This window comes from Orbicella faveolata, unplaced genomic scaffold (genome assembly GCF_042242905.1).
Source record: "Orbicella faveolata isolate gen_17 unplaced genomic scaffold, um_ofav_v1 contig_47, whole genome shotgun sequence".
In the NCBI taxonomy this organism is placed as follows: domain Eukaryota; kingdom Metazoa; phylum Cnidaria; class Anthozoa; order Scleractinia; family Merulinidae; genus Orbicella; species Orbicella faveolata.
In genome coordinates, this window is record NW_028301577.1 from 17,663,400 (window position 1) to 17,676,710 (window position 13,311).

A 13,311-nucleotide genomic window follows, 5' to 3' on the forward strand; every position below is an offset into this window, starting at 1 on the left:
GCTCATACTTGTCTGAACAGTTGAATTTTGGAGAACCAATTCACACTAAAGACGGTGACCACGTTGCAATGCTGAAGATACATTTATTTAGCCAAGTTTCGCTCATTGATCAGATCAACTCGTTGTACTTCAGAAAAACAGAATCGGAAAATATTGCTTTTCACTTATTTGTCAGACTATTCGTTCCAAACTCCAGGGCTGTTGACAATAATGGCAATGAGTTCGGTTGGTCTCCAACTAACTCGGGTCAGATGTCTCCGAACAATGGGTTTTATTCTGGTGAACTTCACAATTCGACAAATTCATCATCCCTTTCTGTGAAGCACCGGAACTGAAGAGCAGCAGAACCTATAGTAATAAGTCAAACGGCATACGAACAAACGATATCGCTCAATATCGATCAGGTACAGGACGCCTGGAGCCAAGCAAGCAACTTACCATCGCTGGAAGAAAAATTTCAACTGTTCAAGAAGGAGGTGATTGGAGTAAATGTGACAGGAGAGGGTCGCGTAAGCATGGAACCCTACTCTCAGAAGATAGAAGTGGGCTTCTATATCAAGATTGGTCCTAATGATTGGGAGGAAATCTTCCACGACATTTTCCAAGGAAAAGACCTGACGAATGGCGGGGTCATCAAAAGGGAATTCAATTTGGCTAAGACTATCGTAAGTTGCTGTCTTCGAACTGCAGTGAAACCTGTATTAAGAGGATACGCACGGGACCCCGCTAAGGTCTGCTTTAAAAAGGTGTATAGCTTTAAAGAAAATACGCAAAGAAAAGTTTGGGACTTACTTAGAACGATGTCCGCTTAATACAGGTTTCTCTTTGAGTAAAATCTTCAGTAACGAAAGCATGTATGCAAAGCGCAGCTCAATTAAAGCGAAGGCTGGGGGAAAACCTAGCGTATAGGAGCGAGCCTTTTTGCTTTTGGCTCCTGGAACCTGTGATCTTTCTGTCAGCTGAAAATGTCTGGTAACATATCTAAGATAGAATCAACCATGATTAAAGTGGTCAATTCATATGGACTATATATACTCATGTCTACCAAACTCTCCAACACCAGTAGCCATCAGAGAAACAGTCAGATTCGCGGATTCCCAAACGAGCCATAAGGAGCCTGCGTAAGAGGCTAACTTTAGGGTTGGGGGGGGGGTGGGTATTATTGGAATTTACGGTACTCATAGCCTTTTGTTTATTTTGTCTCTCTTCAGAGGTATACAACTTGGGTGTATATCGTACGACTGGGTGTTGATTTCAAACTGGACGTCACTGTGGGCGTTACGTTGAGCTTTCCTGCTCACCAGAATTCGTTTAGTCCTCCAAGGATCGGTATAAAGGTAATAAAACATTTGTTATGAAGACATAACTGATCAACGTTGTTATGCACACGACTTAAGTAATTGTGAAATTAAAGCCTGAAAAAAATTCAGGCCTGAACGGGATTCGAATCCATGACCTCTGCGATACCAGAGCGGTGCTCCACCAACTGAACGTTCAATTGTAAGCCGTCTGGGAGTTGGTCCCTTTGCGATGGGAGCTGGTCACTTTGTCATGTCTTCATATCTTTCTCTGCAGTTCAAATATATGATCTTTCATACATTCACTTGTAAAACATTTGTTAGCTGTTGGTTTTTCTCTCGTCAACCAATCGGAACCTAGTTTCAGAATTCTTGAATCCGGTTCCCGGTTTATCTACGTAAATTTGTACAATAAGTGTTAGGATGTACATCCCATGATTATCAGTTGAAACTGGCTACAAAAGAATTGGTCTCCTCTTACAAAAATTTTTTCAATAAGGTCCTTGAAATTGAAAGCGATGTGTCTTTCTTATTGTCTTTGGTAAGTTTGAACAGCATGCTGACACTGTGTTTGATCTCTGTCAGATTGATCCCTATGCAGAAGTTACGGCAGACATCGATGGCTATGCCTCAGTCTGGCCGATTGAAAAGGCTGATGCAGAGGGGAAAGGCACATTAGTTGAACTGAGTCTCCCCGTGACGTTGACATATAATCAGGGAAATAAATGGTGCTTGGACGTTTCCTGTGACTTGACGGCTTTGAAGTTAAGTGCTAGTATCTACTATCGGTTGTGGAACTTCTGGCGTTGGGACTGGGGTGAACGCAGGACATTTAAAGATTTCGGAACGTTATCCGCTATTGAAAAGAAGTGGCAAGTAACCAGCAAGTGTACATCAGACCCTCAGGTGGCACAACCGTGGGGGATTGGGTGGGGTGAGTGGATTCTGACTTGCTTTGGGTACTGCTACTGAATAAATTTTTCTCTTTCTGAATAATTTTTTCCGCACTTTAAGTCTTGTAGGAAGCCCCTCTTTTCTCATATTTACCAACGCACGATCCTCCAATAACAAACACAATGATCACGTACCTGAGGTAGTTTTTTAAGTTCCGTCCACACTACGCCTAAGGAATTTGAAAACGGAACCTTCACTCTGAAAACGCATCAAATGTCTTTCATCCACGCTACGGAAAACGCAGCAATAACTGGTCATTTTTGATTTGTGTTTGAAGAAATCTCGGGCAGGGAAATTACATTATTATCGTTACGTCATTGTTTTCGAAAAACTCCGTGTTCAAAATGTTTTTCGTCCACACTAAAATGCAAAGCCGGCGTTTTCAAATTCCTCCGGTTTGAAGAGCGTTTTCGTTTTCGTGATGGACTAGTTTGGACACTAGGCCTAACCGTAGAAATAAAGCTGCGCTTTAAAATTCCTCCGGCGCACTGTGGACGGGGCCTTAATTGACGAGTCTAAGAATTCATGTAGGTAATTGAGAAGAAATTATTTGTACTAGGGTGAATGTTAAGAAAGCGTCACTTGCATATTTTCTACCTCCAACATATTCCCACGGAAAAGATATATAATAGCTGTGTTTTTTAGATCCATGAGAAAATTACGCAGATGTTCTGTCACAGCTAATGTAAATTTTACGTACTGCTCAAATACTTAGGCAAGCTTAGATCGGGTTTCAATTGGGTATCGAAAGTAATCAGGCTGAATTGCTTTGGTTTTGATTTTAATACGGTTTGAGATTGGCGGTTTGAGATTGGCTGAGTAGTCTAATTGGTAAGTAATTGGTTTGGTTTTGGTTTTACGACACTCAGTTGAAAACCGCTCTAAGAAGGTTTTAGGTTTTTTAGGTTTTATTACACTCCAGACTTTTTGTTACAGTTTTGATTCTAAGCTAAAATATCTCAGGCTCTCGGTTTGTATTGACTTGTGTGCGGCTATCTTTGACTAAAAAAAAAAAAACAAAAAAAAATGTGTGGCTTATGAAAGAAGTTAATTTTGTTAAAGTAACAATTAAGTGCAAAAAGGCTTTATCGTTGTAAGGGTTAAATTGCGATCTTTTGAGAAAGTATGATCTGACTTTGTTGCTACACCTGTAGTTTACAACCGGGCTAAAGGGTATCTATGTGAATAGCTGTAGTACTTATAAGTTTGGGTGTATTTTTGAATAAAGCCTAAAAGGGAGTGCTTGTTTTTTTTCTTTTTGTGGCTTACATTTACAGTCCGATTTAATTATCGCTTCGCGCGTGTCTCCTTGAATTTGGTATGGGTATATATATTTTTTTAAACAAGCATGACTATTTCTTTAAATAACCCATCCCCATCCAGACCATCAAAATGACACACGCTACCCCAGAGAAACCTGGACGTGTTCTTGTTCTTATGAAGATCCTATAGCACTGATGTCCAGAAATGCACGAGGTAACGAAATTGGCAGATTTGACGAAATTTCGTCAAACATTAGCGATTTTGGCAAATTTTAATCAAGCCAAATAAGCCTGCAGACGGAAATTTACCTGTAAATAACCCGCGGTAGTAACCTACGATATATAACTAAAATACTGTTCACGTATCATTTGGGTTGGTATAACAACAATAAGATATCAAGTTATAACTTGATATCAAGATATCAAGATATCAACAAGATATCAAGCTACAACTTGATATCTTGTTGTTGTTTTTCGCAACAACTAACTGAATATAGATTCCACAAACCACCCAATAGTATGAAAATTGGCAAGATAACAACATTTACCAGCCTTTATTGTCAAACACCCTTGACAACTTTAATTTGACTACATAGGCGAACTTAAAGCGAAGCTTAACTGGCAAGCACCGTTTACGTTGTCCAAAGCAAGTTATATAAAAAAGATTAAGCTAAACCATGATTGTGTCATCTTTGAATTTCGCTTACTAGATTTTTACCTCTGTTCACAATTACATTTTCCGCTTTTATTTTTACCATTTAAGAAACTGTTACCTAAAACTAAACTGCTGCCTCTTCCTTCTATTTCCACTCTCACTCTCTCTTTACCTCTACCCCGTTTTACAGCTGCTACACAGGCTATGAAAAGGGAAACTGAATCTAGGAATGGCGTAAATCATAATAAGGAATTAGCGTTAACACCCTTGCACATGGTCACGCAACACTTGTGTCGATAGTGGATATACAGGTTGGCGTGTGACGAACCAAATAACTACTACTAAAACCTACCGGGCGCTGACCTACACCAGATTGAGTCATTGAGGCAATAAGTAACAGATTTACATGCTCAGGTAATTAAAAGCAAGTTTGAAACAACTTCCAGTTGAATCTCTTCGCGGCCCATTTTCCAAAACTGTAAAGAGTGCGTCGATCGCCCCAATCACAGCTTAACCAGAACCACTTCCATCTGCGCGAAATCCACTGATAGAAAATCCCGGCTTCAAGCTCTATGACAGTCACTCTGGCTGAAAGATCTAGGCACCACTTTCTTCCTGGGTAACGATCTGCCTGGTATGACAGCTTGACAGGAAGACCGCCTTTCACCAGGGTTCCATCGCCATAAACTCCCCCGCGGAGCACATAGACTGATACATAGCCTGCCAGACTGGTTGTCACTGCAACTGAAGGCTCGATCTGGGGAGAACGTAGATTAAAAAGACATCAGGATCACCGAGAAAAGATTAACCCAAGGTCTTTTTTATTTCATTGACTGGTGGTTGCACGCAGAGGGCAGGTTTTTTTATCCTGAAAATTCGAGACTTATTGGCTCACTTGCGGATCCCAAATTTTGATTATACCCAGAGTGAATTTTAACAACGATCATCTCAATAATATTATCATTTCCCTTTCCCAATCAAGTTTCCATGGCAAATTATCAGTTTCCCGGGTTGGCTGGAAAAATGTTTGGTACATATTGTTTATGCATTTATTAAATTTTCAACGGGAGAATAAAGTGCAGTTCTTTCCTAAAACCCAGCTAAATATTTACTGAGTTCTTAAAGTTGTGGTTTTTCTCCGATCCTAGAGTGTTTCTCTAGAATTGGCTGTAAAAACGTAGCTCTGTCCATTACCTCTACAGCAAGCTTTAATGGACTGAGTGAATTTTCCCAGTACGGAAACTTCAGCGTTATGTCCACTGGTATCCACAGACTAAACTCCACACCCAGTCTGAGAAAATACACGGAACTCCAATATCCTGCAGATATGAACAATAACAAAGTGAGGAACATCGTCGTTATCGTCATCGTCAATTGACATCGACATCGACATCGACATCGTCATCGACATCGACATCGTCATCGACATCGACATCGACATCGACATTGACATCGCCATCGACATTGACATCGCCATCGACCTTGACATCGACATCGTAATCGTCATCGACACCGACATCGCAATTGACATCGACATCGACATCGACATCGACATCGACATCGACATCGACATCGACATCGACATCGACATCGACATTGTCATCGTCATCGTCATTGACATCGACATCGTCATTAGCCCGCGAACAGGCTCCCGGCGAGAATAGAAAAAACAAGTTCTGCGAGCACGAAACAGAAGAATGAGCAAAGCGATCGGGGCGGGACAGGGAAGCATGTCGACTTTGTTTTTGATGTGCCTATCCGCTCTTGGCGATTAGCCTGTAACAAATCAGTCAATGAGTTAATTAGACCTGTCAAGAAGCTACATTTTCTGTACTAGTCAACAGCTCTAATCGACCTAATCAAACAGCCGAGCGCAGCGTCATAATATAGAGCGCAAGTAAGTAACATGTTCACGGAATATTTCAAACTTTGTCCCTCCCGAACCAATACCTTGAGAGCTCAAAACAATGATATTTTGCAATACTGAAATGAGCCTCAAGAAATTATAAGCACATGATAGAGGTGTCAAACTCTGCGAAGCGACATGCAAAAAGCAGCGGAAAGTCCGGAAGCCATGCCAAACGGCTCCACTCCACTAGCTTCTACTAAAATTCCTTCTCATAACAGAGCATAAAGTATCCTTCAGAATCACTTGTGAAATAATGAAAGGTCGAGAGACCGAAAATTAAAAGATAATGGCAAAAGCGCAATTGTCACGAATTGTAGGAGTCGCGTGGGACGGTCAACCGCATTTTACAAAGATCTGTCAAATATTTATCTCAAAGATGTCAACAATCAGCGATTTAACCAATCATATCATGATACCAAATCCTGGCATCATGGAACGGCGGCATCAATAGAATGTCTACTGGCTCCCTCGCTTCGTCCGGGCTTACCAGGAGCCTGTCCGCGAGCTACATCGTCATCAACATCAATATCGTCATCGTCATCGTCTTCGTCATCGTCATCGTCATCGTCATCATCATCTTCATCGACATCGTCATCGTCATCGTCATCATGTTAAATGTGGTTTCTATTACTAATTCACAATGTATGGGACAAGTATAGTTTTTCGCAAATCTTAAGCACTAACAAAGTACTCGAATAATTTCCAAACTCGTCAGATTTTAACTCCATCCTTAAACGTCAGAAAACATCTGTTGTTTAGCAACACCTTGGCGATATCGCGGGCTCAAATGATACCTTGGTGAAAGGATTTGCGACAAAAGCAAATAGAGTAGGAATTCAAAACAAAAGAAAAGTAAAAAAGATGTAGAAACAATGAAATGAACCAATTAACGCTAAGGGCGCAACGATATATCAAGTACTTTTGAACAACAAAACACGATTCTGTTGTACTAGAACTCAGGTCCAAAAGGGTCCCTTAAAGAACGGACGGAATTTTTAAAAAATAGTTCACCATTTGTTCAAAAGTAAAAATGTTAGTTTGTCAGTTTTTCTTACATCAGCTTTCTAGCTTAGTAAGAAAGCCTTGTACCCAATTAATTACATCACCTCGTTATCTAGTTTACATTTTTCTACAGGAAAGAAAAAGCGCTTACAAATCTCTTTTCCCGTTTTTTCCCTATCCTGATTTCAAGGCCTCTTTTGATCTGTTTATCGTCGAGCCTGTCATGAAATAGCTGTACGTTCAGACTGCCAAACCACAGCGTAAAGCCTACGCCCATCTCAAAGCCATGCGAATGTTTTGGCGCGAGCCAGACGTCTGTTACTCCTTTTGTGTTTATTCCTATCACCTTCATCTCGAAAAGTGTGGGCGTTTTTCTAATAGTTTCGCGAAGGCTTTGCCTGTTTAAGCCCTTCCACCCATGTTGGGTGAACCCTCCTCTGCGCGTGCGTGTCACAGGGTTATGTGATCGTGTTATGCTGTTCTCAGAGCAGTGTGGGTCATTAATGAAAGAACCACTTGCGTTGGAACAGTCACTCGCTACCTCAATTTCTTTCTCGTTTATTACAAAATGTCCGTCAGACTACGGTAAAAGAAGTTTAACGAATGCATCAATGTCAACAGCTGCAAATTCCTCGTGAGCATAGTAACCGCCTGCTCTGGGGTTGGCTTCAATGAGTGTTATATTACTTTGCAGGGTGGCGTTCATCGTTGTCACGTCAGAACCACTTTTGTTGTGGATTGGTTCTACGAAGTTGAGCTGTTCTGACTAGTAGGCGCGGCTTTCTGTCACCATTCCGTTGCTCTTGTTTATGAACATCAAATCAGCATAGGTGATTTCGGATGACACGTTGACAAGATGGGAACGGTTGAAACTGTTCTTAATCAAAACTTTGTTCTCGTCTGATGTGTTTGCCTTTCTGTGCATTCTCACAGCTCCAGGGCACAACAGAGACTTCTCAGGGCTTAGCTCGCTGTCTGGGCTGACTCTCTCTCCATCGATATCCTCGTAAAGATCTCGTTTTACGGCAGGGAGAAGCTGGTCAACTATACTGTACACGTAGCGAATGAAATCTTCATCGGTCTTTTGCTGCCCGTAGAGTTCAAAGGCATCAGTGTCATTATTTGCGTTCGTCAACTCTAAACTGTAGACAAACAAACAAACAAACAAACAAATAAACAAAAAAACAGATTAACAAACAAAGACATCAGTTTATCATGCGTACTTTTGTAACCAGAGTCTTCCTAGGATGACAGAGAAGGCTTCCGCCATTTTGAAAAGACACTGGGTTTGAGGCTGGGTCATGAGCACGTGAGTCTCATCCCATCACAACTTGCGCGCCCTTATGGTAACGATTTTCAATCTCTTCACTGAAACTGAATATTGCAGATTTTGACAGTCGACGTAGAACATCTGTTTGATCTCAGATCAAAAAAAAAAAAACTTTACAAAAGAAAATTCAAGAATCAGTGCAAGAAGATTACTTTTCTTCTTCGTGGTCTTCGGGCAGGTGTGAAAATTTATCTTTTATTCTTTTCAGTTCACTTTTTAAAGTTTTTTTTTTTTTCAGTACCTTCCGGTGGCCACAGATTCTCGCCGAGTGTTTTAGAAGGTCACTATTATGCTACACATCAGTTTTGCTAGTTTTAAAAGTTTTACCGGAGCGACGAGCGCCGGTCTTTGGCAAATTACTAGTGTGAACACCAGTAGTGTAGCAGCTCTAGCTCGTAAGCTTGTAATTCTATTTGTCGTCATTGCAGCGCTGTTATTATTTTGGGGCTAGGGGGAATTGTTTCTGTTGTTTGTTCTATTGTCCTCTCAAAGGGTTTCAAGCCATTCGTGTGAGACCTTACGAGAGCTGCAACATTGACCCTCGGGAATAGCGGAGTCGAATGGAACTGATTCGGCTCGTTGCGGCCGAACTTAGACTTAAAAACTTAACAAGAGTCTTTACGGCCAACAACATTATGGGCACAACTGACAATGAAATCATTGTCAACAACGCCCCGGCCGGACACTTACTGACGAACAAATTTTTTCACACAACCCACGCACTTAACTGTTGACACAAAAACTTTGTGCTGGAGGCAATCTTTTGCTCACTTAAGATATTAACGAATTTTTTCTGACTTGTGGTTTTGGATTAATCGCTCTTGCAACCGGAAAACCATTTAAATTACCTTGAGGCGACCTTAAGTTTGACGAGAAAGTAATCCATCATTCCAGGCTTCACTCCGCCCATATTACCCACGTTGTCGCCTTCTACCATCGTGTTGATTTTCATTAAGAACCAATCCTCTTCCGATGTTTTGTTAAGAACACGAATAATAACATCTGCAATGATGGTACCTGTGAAATGACAGGGATTATAAGTGAGTTTTTGCTCAATAAAAATTTAGGTATCCATTGCTACTGACGTAACTGCTGTAACCATTGTCCGGGATCGCAAAAATGTCTGCAGTGTTTATTGTGAGCCATAACTCATTGAATGAATAGTATGAACTGCGGAAATTCGATTAAAATGAAATTGTGGCCATTGCATTTGTAATTGCAATTTTAGCAATTACAAGTTATGCGCCTGAAAACATTTCGGGACTGCAATGGATTCGGACCCGTGGGCTCTGTGTTAGTACTGCAGTGCTTTGCCAACTTAGCTAGCATTCAGTATGAAGACTCATACATTGGAAGCAGGCCAATTTATCGGTTGAGTTCATTTCACCCGTGAAAGTAATGAAAGGCAGAAAAATTGCAATTTAAACATATTGCACGTGAAGCCCAACTAAAAAAATGCATGGATATAAAGACCTAGAAATTCCGCATGCGCAAATAAACTACCGACGATGGGGTTGCAATAAATTGGCCAGCTCCCAGTGTGCTTATGGCGGGTCTGCATAGCTCAGTTGGTAGAACACTTCCATCAACAATTTTATATGCTATCAGTATAGTTCAGAACCTATTTTCTTTTTTGTTGTGAGATTGTAGATTTTGCGACCATGTCGACGAAATTTTAGGAATGAAGTTACAGTGAGTGCAAAAGGAAGCCTGAATCTTTCGTCTCAAATTCGGGTGAAATATCGTCGTAAATTCCACGGAAAAGATTTATATTGTAGCTCATAAGAGTCAGACTGTAATGCTGGAATATGTCTCTAGACTCTTAAGATGGAAAAGGGCCGAGAACTGAAGTTGCAAGAAGCTATGTATAAACTTGGTTCTTCCGATGCTGCGACTAAATCTCTACTGAATGACTGAATCACTCAACTAACTAAAACTCGTCGGAGACAATTTAGTGGCCAATCGTTCGTTGTCTTTGTACACCGACGGCGCACCGATTGTCGGATTTTATAATTAGAACGGATTTCCATCGCTTATTCACGATGTCTTTGCGTAGGCAGACAGGCTAAGTTATGCACCATAGCAAACATACGCGGGTGTTTCATAAAATATAACAATTGATTTTGCTTATAATAAGTAAATCACAGAATGAGCTTGCATTCCGAAACTTTTACTGCCACTTCAAGATCATTCAAAAACAGTAAAATAAATTGTTCTTTTCTTCAGAAAAACACTCGAATAACTACTAAAATACTAGGAAGTTAGGTTGACTAACGATTAGGAGGATCGAAAAGGACTTCACACAGCGAGATGAACAGGCTCGTAACCACAAGGCCCCGGACACAAGGTTTGCCATTGTCAGGTTTTCAAATTTTCTTTTTTCAGTCAATAGTTTCGAGTTCGACAAGGTTCTCCTTGTGACACTTTACAATTACATATAAAAGTTTATTCATTACTCTAAAATGATTGAAATAGAACATTAATTAAGTCAGATAAGTATTTATGGCTATAGAACAGCTTTTTCGATCTCAATACCTTTTTGCACATCTCCACCTCGTATTTCTAGCCTCTGCTCAACTCGATACGTTAGTATTTCACCTTCTTCCAAGTTGACTTCGGTCACAGAGCGCGAAGAATTGGTCTTTTCCTTCGTTTTGCGCATAAACACAGCTGATAAAACTACAGCTTCAAGGATTAAAACAACCGCTACAACCACAATAAACCACGTCCTTATTCGAGGACGGCTTTTAGATACAAAATTAGTAGATTTAGATCCACTAACAAAAACAACTTTAGAAACATTTCCATCCTGGTCCATCGATGCTTTTTGCATGGCAAAGCAAAGACTAATTTTCACAGTATTTTTACTTTCAGGTTGACTCAAAAAATTCAGCTTAGTTTGTACCCGCCAGAGTCGGGGCGTAACTAAACGTCGAAATGATTGAAAAGTAATTTTATTGCGTCTTAAAATACAGACAACAAAGGCTTTTGATTCGGTTTTCTATATAACCTTGAGTTATATCTGGATCTAATAGGGTTTGTTTCTTTGAAAGTTGTGGTTTTACTTCAAAATGCCTCTAGGCGTCGACATTTTGTTTTCGCCCGGGTTGAACGTGAATTGTCTTTGACCTGCGAATTGTTTTAGCATGGGCTCCTGGGGTCGATAATAAGCTCTCTACATGCATAGCTCGACTGCTTTGCTATGTTTCCTTAGTTCTCTAGAATTCTGTATCTTGAACTTCAAATAAAATATGAACAGTGACTGAAAACGGTTCGGATCGTGAAGCATTGTTTTTTGTTTAAGTTGCACTATTTTTTTCCGTGCCATAAAAAAAAACATGATGATGGACAAAACAATGTTTAGTTACTCAAATCACCCAAACCCAGGGGTGGATTTAGCGGGGGGAAGGGGGAGGTTAGTGTATTGGGTGGCAGGACACCCCCTCGAAGAGCAAAAAATAAACAAAATTGAAAACAATTGTGAAGATCATGGAAGAAATAAAGATAAACACTCTGAACAGGTAACTCATTGTAATTTCTACTTTGTGGCACTGCTAGTATTTCTAGCGTAACAGTTTTCAATTAGGTTCTAATTCTCGTACCGATTGTCAGACTTTTGTACCCATAGTCGGGGCATAACTTAACGTCGAAATGATTGAAAAGTAATTTTACTCTGTTTTAAAGAAGCTCAGCCACGGTTTGCGCATATTGAAAAGTTTAGCCTCAATTTTTCAAATTCGTCGTTTGTAATCCGTGTTAATTTTCTCCATCCTTGGCCATCCTTGTTCCTTCATGATTTATGATTATCTCTTTGGTGTTTTTCTATCTTATTAAACTGTTATTTTCAGGTTTCCTACCATTTAAACGTAATTTTTATATGTGGCCAAAATAACTCAAAATACCGTGATTGAGCTCCTTTAAAATACAGACAACAAGGGCTTTTGATTCAGTTTTCTATATAACCCTGAGTAAGATCTGGATCCAAAAGGCTTTCCTGATTTTAAAGTTGCGGTTTCACTTTAAAAAGTGCCTCTAGGCTTTGACCATTTTGGTTTCGCCGGAGTTCAATTTAACGTGAATTGTCTTTGACCTGTGTATTGTTTAGGCTGGGATCCTGTGATCGATAATAAGCTCTCTATATGCGTAGCACGACTGCTTTGCATGTTTCCTTAGTTCTCTAGAATTCTATCTAATGAACTTAAAATAAACCATGAACAGTAGTCGAGAAGTTCGGGTCGCAAGACATTGTCTTTTTTTGTTTAAGTTGTTGATAAAGGTGCATGTTTTTTTTTTCGTGATAAGGAACAGCTTTGTTCATGATGATAGACAAACAATGTTTAGTTATTCAAATCACCCAAACCGTATTTTATACGGTTGCCCACCTGTTTTGAAGGAAAGAAACCTTTGTCAAGTCATCAATGTTTACAGACATCAAAGCGTGGTTAAACCATACCGCCCGTGCCACCAGACCGTTTCAGTCGCCTTTCGGTCGCGCAGTTTGCATGATAAAACGTTCAATTTCAGGGAAATTCCTGGACACAGTGTTCTATCTAGCTTAAGAAAAAGGTATGCTCTAAATTTGACTTTACAACATGGCAGTAAAGCAATGCTTTTTCAAGACTTTGCAAGGCAGTAGTGTGAATCGAGTTTAACATGGTGAATAGCGTACCAGTATCGATCCGTGAACCCCCTGATTTCCCCAATTTTTGCGTCATATTCGATCGGAGTCGAGTGCTGTCCCTGATCCCCTAATCGTTACATTGTAAAGTGTTTAAAGAAGCCTCGCTAAGTTTAGTCTTGCAGCATTTGTAATACAAGTGACTCCTTATGTGGTCCTGTGCCAGCGAAAGGACTTGTCTGAGCAGCAAGCGGTGAGTCTGGGCACTAGTCAGTAAGTTCCA

At 40.3% G+C, this 13,311-nt stretch overlaps 1 pseudogene; it reads right to left on the reverse strand.

Annotated features, from left to right (window-relative positions):
* Positions 1-4,051: 4,051 nt before the first annotated feature.
* Positions 4,052-11,228, reverse strand: LOC110041660 (uncharacterized; annotated as a pseudogene).
* Positions 11,229-13,311: the final 2,083 nt, after the last annotated feature.